The sequence below is a fragment of the Phyllostomus discolor genome, chromosome 10 (genome assembly GCF_004126475.2).
Source record: "Phyllostomus discolor isolate MPI-MPIP mPhyDis1 chromosome 10, mPhyDis1.pri.v3, whole genome shotgun sequence".
NCBI classification, from domain to species: domain Eukaryota; kingdom Metazoa; phylum Chordata; class Mammalia; order Chiroptera; family Phyllostomidae; genus Phyllostomus; species Phyllostomus discolor.
Window position 1 is genome coordinate 67,744,416 of NC_040912.2, and position 18,885 is coordinate 67,763,300.

The 18,885-nt window shown below is 32.8% G+C and overlaps 1 protein-coding gene across 1 annotated transcript in view; it reads left to right on the forward strand.

The window, feature by feature from the left end:
• KCND2 (potassium voltage-gated channel subfamily D member 2) overlaps positions 1 to 18,885 on the forward strand; it is a 526,794-nt gene that overhangs the window by 48,081 nt on the left and 459,828 nt on the right. The gene's annotated exons all lie outside the window — the stretch shown is intronic.

Sequence of the window (18,885 nt, forward strand, 5' to 3'; positions counted from 1 at the left end):
TTATTAAGGTACAGAATTGTGGGGAGGAAAACATTTGTTGTTAAAATGTTTTCTTGTTGGAAAAACTATCACTAGAAGTTTAAAAGTACATTATAATAATATTAAATATAGAAAGCATAGCTATAGTTGATTTAATTTAAACCACATTTTTCTGTCCCTTCTGTTTTTCCTTTCAGTAGCAATTACAAGATGTGGAGGGCAAAAATAGGAAGACTCCTTTTTTATCTTTACTTTGGTTGTTGGCACTGTTATAGGTATCCCTATCACCCCTGACTTTGCCTGCCTCCACCCAGCCTCTGACTGCCCCCCTTCCTTCTGGCCATCACCACACTGTTGTCTGTGTCTATGGATCGTGCATATATATTCTTTGGTTAATCCTTTCACCATCTTTCATCCAGTTTCCCCTGCCCCCTCCTCTCTGACAGTGGTTAGTATGTTCCATGTGTCCATGACTCTGTTTCTATTTTGTTCATCAGATTCCACATATAAGCGATATCATAAGTGGTAGCATCTGGGTCTTTTGTTGAATGCCAAAGACAACTTCCTTGGTAGCTTATAAATTGCTCCTAGGTCTGTCCTAGCTGGGGAAGTGGTCAAGCTTTGTTATTCAGAAATTCTGCTCAAGATGTCTACAGGGAATTTTTTTTGGTAAATTTGAAAAACAATGTCCTTCTTTGGAAACATGCAGTATTTTTAGAATCTTGTGATAATATACTGTAAGATACAAGCCAACAGTTTACACATCTCTGCCCAGAAAGTTGAATTATAAGTATTCCTGGGAATTTAAACCTTTATTTTAAGCTTCCATAAGGACACTTTTGTGTGTGTGTGTAAATGCAAAAAGGCATATCCTGATCTTCCACTCATTTCAAAAAAAATCCCTATAGACTAAAAAATAAACAAATGCAGATGGAATGAGAACTATTCCAATTAAGTGAATATTTTTCTTATTTTTAATTATTTTTATAAAAGCTGATTATGGATATGTGGGAACATATTTATTTTTCAAACATATATTTTATTATTTGATTGTTTAAAGTTGAACAAATATAAACAAAGGCCATATATGTACCTCTTCTCTTTCTCTGTCTTTTGGTTAAAAAGACTAATGGGTAAAATGGATAATTTATAGACAGTCTGAGGGAATAAATGCATAATCAAATTAGTACTTAGTAATTCTTTGGCATTTCATATATTTTACAATGATTATCCCACAGTGCAATGAGTAAGAAATTATAAATCCACTTTATGCATAGGGAAGCAGACTTTGGAGGCTGGACTAGTCATTCATCCCCCTAATGTGTGTCAAGGCTGATATAAGTTGTGGATCTATAGACAACATAAAGTATGCCTGAATAATTACATATTTGTTGCCTGTATATATTACAGAGCAAACCAGTACATAATTACAACTAGTCACCAAGATATATTTTACGTGGTTTGAAATTTATAATAATCTCTATGGAGAACACAAGCATAAGAATCTACATAAAATGTGAAAAAATAATGAAATATTATACAAAGTTATGAGTAAAAATTGCATCTACCCATTAGCTACAGTGTAAACTTAAATCCTAGAGCTCTTTCTTTGCTGAAATATCTATCAATACATTTAAGACTTTTAAGGAAAAACATACAGATACAGAAACACACAACTTGTGGAGAATACAAAAAGCACAATTATTGAAAGATATATAGAAGTAAATTATCAATTTACCAATTGACTAAAGCTTAATCCAAGGTAAGTGGCTTTGTAAAGGGGAAAAAAAATCTATTAATATGATTTATTTCAGTTCCATAAAAGCTTGAAAGAATTGAACTTCGCTCAGCAATTCATTAGGGTTTCTGCTGTTTCCAGTCCCTCTCCCACCACCATACATATGTGCTTGACTCCCATTCATGAAGTCAGAATTCGAGAAGACCCAGAATTTTCTGTGGAAATTAGTGCATTCACAGGAAACAGTGTTTGAGCTAACAGTTATCATACTTTAATATGAAAAATCCTGCTTGTTCATAACATAGAATGCTTCCCAGGGTCTCTAGGGGTTTAAACCTTTACCAGTTATTTTAGGGTGACAGCAAAACAAGAAATGAGGAAACCTGTGGTACTTAGATTTTCAAAGCAAAGAGGAAGACAGAGAGAATGATACATAAAATTGTCTACTGCTATAAGAAATTTTGGTATTAATGACATTGATAGACATAGAAAATAATACACTTATTGTCTGAAATGTTTGACATGTTCTGGTGCCATTTTTATGGAATAACAACACCCAAAGCCCCAGTTGTGACAGTCACTCCAACTCTGATAATGTGCCCTAGATCGCCATGCTGTGCAGCTAGCTCATGGTCCTCAACCATTGTTGCAAATGTAGAGGAAGTCAAGCAGTGAGACATTGAGTGCCTTGTGTTTTTGCTATGAGAACAGTTGTTTTCTTTCTTGTTTTTAATACTTAATATTTTTAGATTTAGTGACTAGCTTCAGCTTGGGAATAAGCAGATTACAAAGATGCAAAGATGGTATACATTTTAGAGTGGATGAATCTTTAAAACAAAGGAAAGTACATGTCATAAACCGTGGGTCTTTGGTATCCCATAGCTGTTTACTTTATATCAAACCACTGGCTTTTATATATTTGTTATACATATTCACATATATTGTGTTTAATTCTTGAAGTATTTTAAGACATGAATATACAGTAATAAGATATACTTTTGATGATGATTTAAATGCAATGACTAAATTAAGCATAAGTAAGATTCTTTTTCCCTTTTATAGTTATGTAAATTGCCTTATTAGGTCAATTATTAAGTAAAATTTAAAACTATATTTATATTCACCTTAAAAATAAATAATTATTACCTTATTATGCATTTTGGATAAATCAATTTAAACTAAAATCTGCTAGGTGAATTTTCAAGGCTAAATGATCTTATCAATGATAGCTTAAAATTATGTTTCAATAGTGATTAAAAGAGTGAATGAAAAAAACCTTAATATTCTGGACTTCTGGCCAAGATGGAGGTATGGGTAGATATACTTTGCCTCCTTGCACAACCAAAAGAAGGAGAACAATAAATTTAAAAACAAAAAATAACTAGAACTGACAGAAAATCAAACTGTATGGGAGTTTGACAACCAAAAAGTTAAAGAAGAAACATTCATCCAGACCAGTAGGAGGGGTGGAGACCAGCAGCAGGGGTGGAGAGGACTCCTGGCAAGGTAGGGGCTGGAGGACAGGGATGGGCAGCACAGAGGCTGGTGGAATGGACAGTCCCACATTTGTGTGTGAATAAATTGGGAGAAACAGCTGGGGAGCAAGACAGACCATGCAACTCAAGTTTCCAAAGTAGGGAAATAAAGCCTCAAAACTTCTGACTGAAAAAACCTGTGGGGGTTGAGGCAGCAGGAGAAACTCCCAGCCACACATGAGAGTTCTTTGAGAGACCCACATGGCGTTTGAATGTATGCAAGCCCACCCACTAGGGAATCAGCACCATAAGGGCCCAGTTTGCTTGTGGGTAGGGGGAGAAATAACTGAAAACCAGCAGAGAGAGGAGAAAGCAGCACTGTTCCCTCTTGGACACCTCCCCCACTGACAGCTTCACAACACAGTGACTTGGGTTGCCCTACCCTAGTGAACACCTAAGATTCTGCCCCTCACTATTTAACAGGTGTACTGAGTCAAAAACAATGACCCAAATGAAAGAACAAATCGAAGCTCCAGAAAACATATAACTAAGTGATGGAGAGGTAGCCAACTTATCAGATGCACAGTTCAAAACACTGGTAATCAGGATGCTTACAGAAATGTTTGAATATAGTCACAAAATAGAGGAAAAGTGATGGCTATAAAAAGTGAAATAAAGGAAAATGTATAGGGAACCAACAGTGAAGAGAAGGAAACCAGGACTCAAATCAATGATTTGAAGCAGAAGGAAAAAATAAACATTCAACTTGAATGGAATGAAGAAAGAAGAATTTTTAAAAATGAGGAGAGGCTTAGGAACCTCTAGGACAACTTTAAATATTCCGACCTCCTAATCACAGAGGTGGCAGAAGAAGAAGAGCAAGAAATTGAAAACTTATTTGAAAATATAATGAAGGAGAACTTCCCCAATCTGGCAAAGAAATAGACTTCCAGGAAGTCCAGGAAGCTCAGAGAGTCCCAAAGAAGTTGGACCCAAGGAAGCACACACCAAGGTACATCATAATTGTGTTACCCAAGAATAAAAATAAGGAGAGAATCCTAAAAGCAGCAAGGGGAAAGGAGAGTTACCTACAAAGGAGTTCCCATAGGACTATCAGCTGATTTCTCAAAAGAAACCTTGCAGGCAAGAAGAGGCTGAAAAGATGGATTCCAAGTCATGAAAGGCAAGGACCTACATCCAAGATTACTGTATCCAGTAAGGCTATCATTTAGAATGGAAGGGCAGATAAAGTGCTTCCCAGATAAGGTCAAGTTAAAGGAGTTCACCATCATCAAGCTCTCATTATATGAAATGTAAAAGGGACTTAACTAAGAAGATAAAAAAATATGAACAGTAAAATTATAACAAACACAACTATTAACAACCATATCTAATAAACAAATATCAAAACCAGAAATGAACTAAGCATGCAGCTAGAACAGGAACAGATTCACAGAAATGGAGATCACATGGAGGGTTATCAGCAGGGAGAGGGATGGGGGAGAATAGGATTAAAGGTACAGGATATAAAAAGCATAAATGGTAGGTACAAAATAGATATGGGGAGGTTAGGAATAGTATGGAAAATGGAGATGCCAAAGAATTTATATATATGACCCATGGACATGGACTAATGTGGAAAAATGATGGTAGAAGGGGTGATACAGGGTGAAGAAGAAAAATGGTGAGAAAAAAATGGGACAACTTTAATAGCATAATTAATAACATATATTTAAAAAGACATATAAAGAAGAAAATCTTAATATTCTTCCAAAATGATAGTTCTTTGCTTTTTTATCATAAGTAACATGGGTTATACAACATTCCACAAATTGGGCAGTAAAAAAAAGTAAGTTTACAATTCTTATCTACATGATGTACTACTCAATTGGGAAACAAATGGATTCAGTAAACAAACTAATTTTTTATTCTCCAAGTTCTCTGAGGACTCTTCTACCTTATCTTTTATGTTTCATTTACTACTCTCAAGTGGCATTAATTATCACCAATAGTCTACTGTATTTTGTAGCTGACTGAGAAACAGCAAATACAGGTTAAGAACAACAAAGTAACTTCTTTTTGAGGGGAATACCTGTGACCCATTAATTACATCATGCTCTTTCTCCAAATAATTGGAAGAAAAACTGTCTTAGAAATTATAACTTAGAAGTTGTTATCTAAGCTTTCATATCTAAGAAAAATGAATATGGAGATAGATGATGCTGATAAGATTCTTTTCCCTAGAAGTAAAATCAAACCACAAGGAGAAAAAGAGTTATGAATACAGCTACCATTTAAAAAAATAAATTTATTTCCTCTTGATGCTACATCATTGCACTTCTTCACAATGGCAACTACTTTGATCTATTTTTGAGTGTTGGTGTTCTAAGAAGTGAGACAGAGATCAAAATATTGTTACTTTACTATTTGGACAGAACTACCTAGGTTCCAGCCTAGCAATTCATTACTAAGAAGAAGAGTCCACAGCATAGATGACGTTTTGATCTCTCTGAGTTGGAGAAAATGAATTATGTGAATTAATGTCATGCTTAAAAAGTTTATATAACAGTATTTGTGTGTGTTTGTGTTTGTGTGTGTTTTTCTTAGGAAACTTTAGCAATAGTGTTCACTAGGTCTAGTAAAGTTATGGAGAGATGATAGATTGCCAAATGTCGGGATTTATTTGGTATGGACTTTTGGAGCTTTCCTCAACATATAAGAAATTAGGAAGGTTCAACAAGACCTGGGAAATTAACAAGGTTTAGGACTGCCAAGTCAATAGTATGAGATGAAGAAAGCCAACTAGAGAAGTCATCAGACTATTAGACAATCAAAGAGTAAGAAAGTGTGAACAAATTGCAGCATCAGTAAGAATTCTGGGCAGAGTCTTAATCAGAGAACATGTGGCATTCACCCAGTTCTGGATAGGTTCATCATCAAAAGTGGTGCAGACTAGTACCTGAAACAGAATATGCTAAATCATCTCCTGGAATCATTTGGGAGAAATAATAGCAACATTGTCTTTTCTAAACTGTCCAGAATTCTGGACCCTTCTTGAACCCTCTAAGGCTATCAGTCTTTTACTTCTTCATGCATGATATATGTGTGCTGATAACATGAGCTCTTCCAAGTTTTCTAATCATCTGCCTGTGTCTATTTTTCTTTTCGCCTAGCACCTATGAAAAATGCTTAATGTTTATATTAGCTTTGTTAAGCCCAACAAACCTAGCAGATAACACATAGCCTTGCTGATATTTTTATCACTTCTTCCATTGTTGTCACAGTTATTAAAATTGTTGAACCTAGTTCTATCAATTGTTCGGCATAAGAATAAAAAAACTTATCCTTTGAAAACTGCTGAAAATTGAAGATGAATAAATCCCTCAGTAACATTGCCAAAGCGGAGTTTTTATAGATACATCAAAATTCCAGACACCTGGAAGGAGTAAACACACCTTGAAACACATGGAAGAGAAATATTTAAAAATATTCATAAGATATCAATAATAAGTTTATCTCCAAGGGGGAAATATGGAAATATTATGTTATTCCAAAAATTTTAGTATATCCATAGTTAACAAAGCCATCATGCATTATTAAAAACTAACAGTATCTCCAGTTACAGAAATTTAAAAGATGAAACCGTATTCTTTTCTGTCTGCCTTAACATGTCTCATAAGAGATCCATGTGCTTCTGGTTCCCGCACTACTTTTCTTTGCATCTATTAAAATTCCAATTTTGCTTTGAGAGAAAGAAAAATGATTCCAGTCCTAGGATTATTTTTCTAGCTGTGTGATGCAGAGACAATTTTCAGATCTTCATTCTTATCACTGCTTCTGTAAGCTCAATTATTTTAACAAGGCTTTTCCAATTTTCCCTAATGTTTTTTATAACTACCTTGAGCTTACATTTAAATCAAAATTCATTTTTGAAATAACTTATATCTCCTAGATTTTTGAAGCATCCATACTTGTATGAAAGTCCTGTGTTCTACATGTGAAGTTTAGTATGAAGATTTAAGGAATTTTTCTTTTTCTTCCAATGGGTTATTAAGCTATAATCAAAGTCATTAATGTAAATTTAAGGATATTTTCAAATCATGTTGGCCTATGGCTATTATTCTAAGAATAAGAATGTTATTCTTATTCTGTGAAGAAGGACTAATCAAACCTTAAAATGTGAAAGTTTCAGTTGGGTAAGATAAGTCCTAAAATCTGCCTTATAACACAGTGCCTATAGGTAATAATATTGTATTGTACACTTAAAAATTTGTTGAGAGTAAATCTCCTTTTATGTGTTCTTACCAAACTTAAAAAATGCCTATGGGTAAAATTTTTTATTTGGCAAAGAAATGGTATAGCTTCTGATTGTACTGAATTATGGTGCTTGATGCCCAAGATTTAAAAAAAAAATTCTGATCATGACATACTAATTGCAAATCATTTTTATAAATTCTTTATATATTCAATGTTTTATGTATTATATAAATATTATATATCTCAAACTTCTGCAAGTAACTATTAGGAATATTTTACATCAACCTACTTTATGATGAAAGGTAAATGTTCTGTGAAAACCAAAACCATCAAAACATGGCATCAAATCCTCTAAAACAAGGATTAATTAAAGATTAGATTATTTATATATTAATATTTATTAACCTGTAAGATATGTAAATGATAATGCATATGTGTCCTACATATCTATAAGTAGTGTCCTTACTTATGTTATTCTCCTAAAAAGGAATGCATCACTCTTTCTTTCCTTATTCAGCTGTGCACAGTGTGAATTATGTATCCTGTACTGAAAACATCTCACTCTAATTAAGAATATCATTTACAATAGTTGGTTCTAATATGATTTACAAGCCAAGTTATGAAAAACTTAAAAATAGGTTTAGAATATGGCAAAGGGAGACGGATTGGTTTTCATCCTTAAACTTCACCCCAGTTTGATTTGTGTGAATTTATGATTTGGCTGAGATTACAGTACATGGCTTCAGAAATAAAATTGTCTTTAGAGATTATTGCTACTTTGCATGTGCAATTAAGTGTACTCATTATTGTCTATAAAGCAGTAAAAACCTGCAGTTTTATGGGACGAGAATAAAGCCAAAGATTTCAAATCATTCAGTTGGAGAGAGTTCTGAGATGTTCCAACCATTAGTTTTGTGAAAAACTTTAAGGAACAATCTTCCTGCAGTCAGCTTAGATGAATAAAGTAGTAAAAGCTATGCCATGTTAATTAAACAAGTATTTGTTAAGCACCTGCTGTGTATTTGCCACTGTGTACTCCAAGGTGTGAGGGCTGTGATATGAGAGAGTTATGGAATGTTAGATTTGGAAAGAACTTTAGAGAAAATCTTGGCCCAACTTTACTACTTTATTGTTCAGGTCCAGAAAATGTGAGTGACTTAAGTTCTCACATCTAAGTTTAGTGTCAGTACTAGAATTAGAATGGACAAGAGAAAACAAAATGAGTGAAACTAAGAACTCAGAGTAGGTATTGACTTGACTAAAGATAATAAAGTATAACTCTACAAATTACATAGTGATGCCATAGAAAGAAAAATCAAGGGATGATCAAACATGAAATTAGATGTTATTGTTATATATTGCTCATAATCCTCATTTTTTAGAAATAATATCAATTACTTTCACTGATTCCATGTGAAAGACAAAAAAAATCCTCTATTTATGAAGGTTATTTATAGTGACCAGACAATGCACTGAATTAAATAATACTTTTATGATACTTTAAATTTGATCAAACCATCAACACAACTCGTATATTTATGCAGCATATCTATTTTCTCTAATGGTAATGCTTATTGGTTTGAAAATACCTTGAAATAATTTCCTGGTGGTCTAAACCCAGAAGTTGGAAACCAAATAAAGGCTGATGAGAAAGTTCTTCTTTCTATGGTATAAATAACTTTTTTTAATGCTTTATGACTCTCTTTAAGGCCTCACTTCATGAAGAGCAGACAACACTTTTTATCAATGTAAACAAATAAAATTCATGGTCAGTGCTAGCATACCATATTTAAAGATGGCTTTCAACAAATTTGTATTGCTAGTAGCTTAAATGTTTAAAAGTAAACAAATAGGTCGCTATTAATATATCTCATAGCAGTCTAGAAATTAAAAAACTAATCTGTCATCAACATATGGTAAACTTCAAATTTTGTAATTATTTGCATTTTAAATTATTCACCTACACTATAGAGATCATTTTATGGTATTATTATCATCACTGTTTAGTAGACCATCTCCCTTTATCCATAGCATTAGTACACGGAAGCATTAAAACATTTAGTTTTATATTTTGTGGACCATATTTGCCTTCCACTAGTTAATAGAGATAATTCTAATACCTTTCTTTCTGAATGAACCCTATATTTGCTGTCTTTTTCACATTTCTTACAGTGCTCTAAATATAATCTCAGGCATTCCTCCAGAATCATCATGAAGTAACAAGAGAATAGCTATAGAGCTACTTTTTTGTTTTTAAAAGATAAATTGTAGAATAGTAATGTGCTATAAAAATCTGAGCTAAAAATAGGACACAGACCTTATTTTCACTATGCCATTCCATATACTTAATATATTACAACAGACTTTCTTATTACATTAGGCACAGGTTCTGGGCATTTAAATTTCTTCATAAAGTAGATGAACTTTTCAAAATATTGGGTATGAAACAGAAGAATAGAATATAGAAGCAAATCCTCTGCTTCTAAAGGTGGGTCACAATATATAGGGCAACACTTTGTAAAATATATGATTGTCTAATCACTATGCTGTACAGCTGAAGCTAATTTAGTGCTAAAAGTAAACTGCAATTCAAAAGTTATAAAACAAATAAATTTTTAAAAAGTAGGTCACAATAAATAACACTATAGTTAATTCACCTGAAATATGCAGTGTTTTTTTATCTGATTTAAGCCTTTGAAACAACAAAATCATTTTGGATTAATTTAAAAACATCCTTTAGATAACTATATTGCCAAGTTAATACTTTAAATATTTCTGTAAACTAAAGAAAGGATTTAATATAATTATATCTTTATTCCACAAAGTCTTATACATAAACATTTTTTGCCCTTCATTTAGTATAGAAGTCATATAATCAATATTATTCTTCATGTTTCTATCTATACATGCTAATTAGTGTAATAGTATATTTTAAACCATGAAGTATATTTTTAACATACAAATTTTAGTTGATCAGCACTTAAAAAGTCCTGACACCAATTTCAATGTATGATGAGGGAGGTTTTCCCCATACATACAACAAGCAATGCCCCACATGCCATCTGGGTGTCATATAATTCAACTGAATTCTCACACTGTCTACCCTGAGATGGTTCAGATTCCACAGGTTAAGGGTTCAGTCCTACAAGACTATACCCCTTCCTTGTTTATTTTAGATGTCTCTTGTGAGCTCAGGTACCTGTATTTCTGACTGACTATAAATCAGATGTTTCCAGGACTATCCCCTTGGGTTTATTAATTTGCTGGAGGTGCTCAGAGAAACATTTTACTTACTAGATCACTGGTTTATTAGAGAATATAAGTCAGGAAGAGCTAAATGGTAGAGATGCATGAGACAATGGATGGGGAAAGGATGCCGAGCTTCCATACCCTTTCTAATCATGTCATTCTCCTTGAATCACCACATGTTCACCAACCTGGAAGCTCTCTAAAGCCCATGTTTTTCAGTTTTTATGGAAGTTTCATTACAGAGCTATGATTGATTAAATCATTGACCGTGGTGATTAAACTCAACCCCCAGTCCTATCGGTTCCTCTGGCAACCTGCCCTCATCATTTGGTAATTTACAAAAGTCATCTCATCAAAATAATAAACAACATTTTTGTCACTCTCAACACAGGGCAGAGCTTTTCAGACTTTTTTTTGTATCTCATGGCACACATAAACTAACTACTAAAATTATGCGGCACACTAAAAATTATGATTTTTTGTTGACCTAACAAAAACATAGGTATGATTTTGATTTGTTTACATCGGATGACTATTGTGTTGGCTGTTGTCATATTTTTTATTTGACGATCTCAGCACAAAGAAGTCAGTACCCCTGACTAGATAATCAGGAATTGGCATATTTTAGAAATTCTTGTGGCATGTGGGTTGAAAATTGCCGATCTCACAAATTCTAAGGGTTTGGAGAGATCTGAACCAGAAACCATGACAAAGACCAAATATGTAGGAGAAGTATATATTGGTCATCTCAATGACAAAATATATTTTTCTTATACGTTATAATATTGCATCATTAAATATTAAAGTATACATATTAGTGTAGGCTATGCAAATACAAAAGTAAGAAAATCAATTTTTTCATGTTAACAAGTAATATACTGAAATTAAAATTCATTGAGTCAATCAGTCCCACTTTAGCTTCTTTGTCAGTTGGTACCACTTGTGTAATTACAAACAATGAGTAATTTTAGAACTGTAAGTATGTGCCAGGCACTAGAGATACACAGAAGTTGAGTAATTGAGACATATGTAGCATAGTAAGATAAGTGTAATAATGGATTATATGTCAGTGTAGGGGTATTACAAAGGAAAGAGGGATCATACCGCAGAGGGGAATTAAGGAAAGATTCACAAAGGGAATTCCACTTCAGTCTGGCCTGGTAGAATGAATGTGACAATGACAGGTGTTCATGATTGGTAAAAGCACTCAAAGACTAGCAGGTGCAAAACCTGGAAGTGTGAGAATTTAGGATGTGTATGCACGTGGTTCCAAGTGTGTGTAAAGCTTACGGTGCAGCCAGGGCAAAGCCACAGTAAAGGATCTTTACTTTTTCCTGTCGAAGAGAGGCTCACCAAGAAATTTCAAGTCAATAAGAACAATGTGACTGACTGCTCTTTAGAAAACTGATTGAAATAGACTGAAATTGAAGCAGAAAAGCAAGTTAAAAGTTTATTGTAATGGCTTAAAGGGAAGAAAATGAGAGTGAAGGTGTAGTGAAGGAGAGAGATGCATTTAGAAAGCAGAAGTGAAGATGGAATGACTAACAGAAAATGGGCCTTGGGGGCAGGAACACACTCATTTGCTTAGTCTCTAACCTGCTTGATATACTTGGGGGTAGAACAAGACAAAGAATGTAAGAATGGCAGGTTTATGAAGAAAAGAAGTTCATTTTGGGATATATAAAGGCTAAAGGATCTGTGGAGAAGTTTGGTACATAAACTACCAGTAAATACTTGCTAAATGAAGGATTGTTCAGTGGACACACGCAGCTGTGCTCAGAATCCATGCCCAAAGGGCAGTGTTTGAGTGTGGTACCCCATCCTCAATGTCGTCCTACCATTAAGTGCCATCATTCCCATTCATGCATTCTTGGTTAATTTACTCAAGAGATGTCTATAAATATACTGTTAGGTAGGCACATCACTGTACCATTAAAGACTACAACCCAGCTTTCCAGTATTTTAATTTAGCAGAGAATACTAGGAAGTAAACCAGCAATCACAATACTGTGTGTTATGTGCAGATTTACTACATTGGAAAATGGTAGCTTATTGTTTAATTTGCATTTATGTAATTATTAAGACTGCCATTTTAAATAATTATTATATACTTGGATTTTCATGTATGATTTCTATGTATACCCTTGGACAATTTATTTGTTAGAAGATTAATAATTGTAAACATAGTTTATCTAAGGTCACTATATTTGTGATATTAATATGCTTTGTTTTTTGAAAGTTTTATTGTCCACTTTTTATATCTGAATATTATTTGGTTTTATTCCATTATGAAAACTATAAGCATGTGTTTACACTTTTAATTAAAAATATCTATCTCAGATGGAGATGAAGATTATACATGTGAAAGTTGTGCCTAGTGGAGAATATGCACATCAACACTTTCTTCTTTCACTTTTTTTTACTTTTCTTTCTAGTCCCTTTCATCACATATACTATCTAATGTTTTAGCTTTATCCAACACATTTGGTCTTCCATGCTTCATACCTCATTGGAGAAGAATAAGTTCAAATATTTATAAGCATTAAATGATAAATATAATAAATATATTGGAGGCAATGCATGGTTATGGGTGTCTGGAGCACTGCACGCATAGGAGAAAGTCATGGGGGAGGTGAACTATGTCATAGTGTGAAGAGTTTGTTGTACTTTAGTAAGAACCATAATCTATTTTTGTTTTTTGGATGTTTTTAATTTTTTATTACATGTTGAGAAATGCCAGTTATCTTAATCATAAGAATAATATGGACACACAATGTAATATTTTAAAAGGTGTCTATTTCCATATAAGAGACAATGGACTAAAGAGGAAAGATGCTGAACATATGACTACATGTCATACTGTTATTTTACTGCTAGATGAAGTTATTAAAATCTGATTTATTCATATGTGTGTTGTGTATATGTACATGTGCTTGTGTAGGATTTCTAAAAATTCATGTTGAGTGTTAATATTTTGTAGGGGGATATAGAAGGTGTCTGGCAAAGATGCAGAACTTTTACAGAAAGTATGTTGGATTCAGAGAGGTTCATGTCTGAGTTGCTGAAACGTGATTACTGAGTATTGAGAGCAGAACATCTGCTGAACAGGAATGGAGAGACTAGAATCATTTTTCTCTTCAGAAAAATGAAGTCAACACTTCCATTCTAACAATCATGCTTTTTAAAAAAAGTCTTTATTATCAGTTCTGTTGAAAAGTAATTACTTGTAATGTGGAAAAAAATGTGTAGAATGCATTAAAGCCGTGAAATGTATGTTTTAAAACTGAAAAGATACTAGGATTAATAAAGTGGACACTGGCTATAGATCTAAAAAATAATTACTAAAATTAAAACAAAGCAAAAATCAGATATTTGTCAAGCTGCACAAATAATTATGGAATGTTTTTATTTTGGACATGCCAAATATGCTCTTTGAGAGAAATATATTTTCAGAACTATAAATGACAAGTTGAATTTGCATGAGTATAAGAAACATTTTAAGAATATCTCTTGAGCTGAAGGAAGCTACAAAAATGGGTTGAGAGTTTAAGAAATTAAAAAAGGCAATTTGGATAATAAAACAAAAAAAGCTCAGAAGGCTGATGAAATGGCATTTACACCACAAAGTTTTGAGGCCTATACATTGTGTGGTTTCTGTAAGAGCCCAAAGAGAAGCTATCATAAAACATCTGGAATATCTTCAAAGTAATGATTTACCAGAAATCAGAGATGGAAATTAATGATAATGGGAATGGCTCAGATGTCCCTGTATTATTTATTTAGTCATTCTAAATTTTCAACATAATAACTTGGCAAAGAATCATTACTTCTCTGGGAACCAATTCCAGTTTTTATGGTAAACCTATGTGAGAAGCAATTTAAAATCTCCATTTTGCCATTAATTAATTTTTGTTACTAAGTAAAGAAAACTTAATTTTAGGTGAAATGAATCAGTATTATAGTGAGGAAGATCTTTTTAAAAAGCAAAATACCATATGATTTCACTCATATGTGGAATCAAATGAACAAACTGAACTAACAAGCAAAACAGAGGCAAACAGCTAAGGACGGGGGTGGGTGAGTAAGGGGTGGAGGGATTAAGCAAAAATGGAGAAAGCTCATGGACATGGGACAACAATTTGGTGTTAGCAGGGTGAAGGTGGGTGTAAAGGCACTAAATGGTAATGAAAAATACAATAAAATCATTTTAAAATAAAAGTTAAAATGTAACTGAAATCATTAGTACACAAAATAATCTAATTTGTAACACTTTTTATAAGTTACCATGTTTAATAGATTTATAGGGTTTAGAAATATAAGGAATTTAACATCAGTTGTTTTATATTCCTTACTTTACAGGTGAGGATGCTGAGACCCAGGGATACTGAATACCTCACATGTAGTAGCACATCTAGTCCGTGACAGGGTGACGACACAGTCCAACTCCTTTCCCTTCTCCAGGGCTCTCTTTGCCACACATTACTGACCTGTATGGCATATGTTAAGTTTAGAGTATTTTAAAAGAAATAGTTCATAAAGCAAATAACATGATTTCCAGTTGTTATAATGTAACTTATTTGTCTTGAGATTGCTATCCTAGTCTTGCATAGTTTAAATGTTATGTATACTTCAGATATTTTATCCATTTAAGGATGAAAATATTTATTTTAATTTTGTTACTGCCATCACCTAACATTTAGGACATTTTCCTGGCCTCTTCTCTGGGTGTGAGGTCATTATAAGAATGAAAGATGGCTCTCCTCTCTGTGTCACCTAGTTGTTAATATTTTCTATGAGTTGAGTAAAACTCGGGTATATTATTGACAAAATGTGTAATAGCATTGTCTTTTGAGAACAGATCAATTGTTCCAATAAATGACTACTAGCTGTTAGATCAATGTATACATGGCTTTTTATCTAGTGCCATTAAATGAAAATTTTATACTGAATTCTAGGTATTACTAAAAGTAATCCTTTACTATAAATTCTCTGATTTTACTAAAAATAAAACATTTCTGAAACAAAATGATTGATCACTGCTATGGTTAATTTGTAGATTAAAATAATGGCTTAGAAGAAAAGCTGTTAGTATTTAAAAATAGAATCAGCCATTTGAAAATAACAGTGTCAGCTTGGTGTGAGGTAACTGGAAATTATTATTGATGCAGTGGCATTGATAATGTGCTGTGATAGGGTGTCAGATGTCGACCTTTGGTCATGAAAGAGCCCACTTCTTACAGCAAGAAAACAAAGCTGACATCAAAGGGAAAGCAGGAGAATTATAGTTCAATCACCAGTGAAATTGGGAACTCTGGTTTTCAAAGTTTTTCTTAATCGTACAAATTGATAAGTGATATGTGGCTGGGTTCACATAAAAACATAAATGAAAGTCCCCCTGAGCACACTTTAAGTCAATATATTATTAAAATATTAATTGTATACAAATTTAAATATTTATATTGAGTTTAATATATGAGTGTCATTCATGATTAAATATGCACTTCCTTGATTAAGAAAAGCTGATACAGAATTCATCTGTTCACAGATGTTGCTTTTCTCTTCTTTTGAGCTGCCTGAGAAGAGCACTCTGATAAATTGAATGTAGCCTTTCTAGTATAGTTTATTAATAAATATTTTATTACTTTATGACAGAGTAATAAGAAAATGACACCTTATATTTGACCATGGACATCTTGTCCAAAAAAAGCACAAATGTCTGACTTAAGTCCAAAAATCCAAAAATAAAAGTGATTACACATAACATTCACATTAACCTATTTCTTTAAGTGACTCGTTCAATTACAACAACATGTATGTATATGCATAAACATCCATGCATCTTTATAGTTACAGGATTAAAGTCAAGAATAATTGGTAGCCAAGTGTTGCAGGGAAAGCATATTTTATTTTATCTTTAAAATGGAAAATTACAAGAACTCTTCAAGAAAGTTGTAGGTAATTATTATCATATTCAATCAAAATAGGGATATATGATTAAAATAATACATCAAAATAGATATTTATTCAATTTGTTCTGTAACTTGTTCTACAAAATTATATTAAGAATCTATTTGTTTACCTTTTGTTTTGCCCACAAGAATGCAAATTGCAGGAAAGCAGACCAAATCATATGGTCTGTCTTGATTATAACATTAAACCCTGTACCACTAACCATGCCTACACAGAAATAGGCATTCAATAAACACTGATGAGTGAACGAATGCAAGGTACTGCACTGTGTGATAGGTGTATGCTGAAGGCCAGAAGAAAACTGCGTTAATGTCTAGCTGAGAGGGTGTTCATTGAATAAAAAGTTTAAACAATTACATCAATACATATTTAGTGACAATTGTGTTAACCGATAGGAAGAAAAAAATGACATTTTTTTCAGATTTGCAAATGTTACTCTTGATACTAAACCTCTCTTCTGCCTTGCAATAAAATAGGAATCTACTAAGTGCACTAAATTGCTTAAGTTTAAACTCAAAAGGAGAAAAGATAATGTAAACTTTTCAAATAGTCTATATTCTAGAATTAAAGGTGTGCATTTGAACATCTTTACCCACATTGATCTATTAACATGGAAGGTCTTTAGAGATTACAGTGATGTTACACAAGATCTACATTAAGCCTTCAAGATGTTGATGTTCTATCATGAGCTTTCACACACAACTCTAGGAGGATACCTTACTTATTACTAAATTCAGAATGTTTGTAAATGTTTTTGTCTTCACGTTGATCTAAAATGTTTTTTACATAGACTAGTTAACAGTTAGAATGTGATCTTCCTCTCCAAAAACAGTACATGGGAGAATTCACTGTTTCAAGACTATCTAGACAAAACATTGTCTACTAGAATCAATCCCAAATTGTAGCAACTAAAGAAATGAGACATATAATATGCTGTTGGACACCTTTATAGCCTTCCTTGTAAATCTCAACTTTGTTTAATCATGAAAGAATGGAAAAATATGGAAACTCATATTTTTTAAAGAAGTATATTATAGGAAGTCCCTTTTAAAGAAAGTTTTAAGCAAAACATTTATTTTTAAAAGCAGATTACTTTAAAATGTTTGGAATTAATTTTTAATTGAGTTTTATAGAACTTTATGAAAATATTTATTACATAACATAATCAACTTCCCCTAGGGCTCTTTCTTCCTTGGTTGAGTTTGAGAGCATGCCACAGCAACTGTGTCTCTTGATCTACAGATTTGGTGTTGTCCCCGATCTCACTGAGCACCTAGCAAGATCTATAAGACAGAATCACTTACCAAGGCATATATCTTAATTTCATTCAGTTATGTCCTGCAATTATTTGGCCTACTTTGGCCCTTCTATTTTATTTGTATTTCATGATGTAATATCATTACCTTTGCAACTGGACTTGCAGGTAGCATCCATCAATAAATAGTTCAATCTTTGTTGATAGAGTTTCCTTTACTTAGTTCCATAGAATACAAAACAGCTCTTATGAGGTGTTAAAAAAAGATTTCCCAAGTGTTTAGGTAGTCAGTTCATTATTAAGCTTTTACTCAGTATTTGGCACTATTGAATATTAACTTTGTGCAACACTTTCACTTAATTTTTAGAACTACCCTATTTAGTACATACTATTATTCTCAGTTTGTAGGTGAGGGACTTAGTGGTTATAGAGAAAAAGTAATTTTCCAACTGTCAGATAGCTTGTAAATAGTGAAGCTGGGAATCTAACCAGTATTGTCTGTTTCCAATGTAAGCATGCTTAAGTTTTGTGCTATGAATAGATGAATGTGTTGAATTACAGCCTCAAGAGGAGATATTTTATCTTAAATAATGAATAAATGCATGCATGAATGAATGGCATATTATATTAGTGTATAAATTTATCTTAATACTAAAGAAAAGCAGGAAAATATTATCAAGAAATGTAGCAAATTTCTAATCTATAGGTTGCTTATCTTTTGTTTTCACATTTTTGTTCTTAGCTTCAAAATAGGGAAATAATTATCTGAGTTTATGTATAAGAATCATAGGTGTACTAAAGTGTTTGCCCTCAGGTATGAAGCATCTAACTATATATTCAAATTTGTCATAGTTATATATTCCTTATTATATAAATTATGTGAGTTAACAGATAATAAATTTGTATTTAGTATTTGCAAGCCTCAACTTTTAGTACTTTTGAACACATTTTGTTTCTATCTC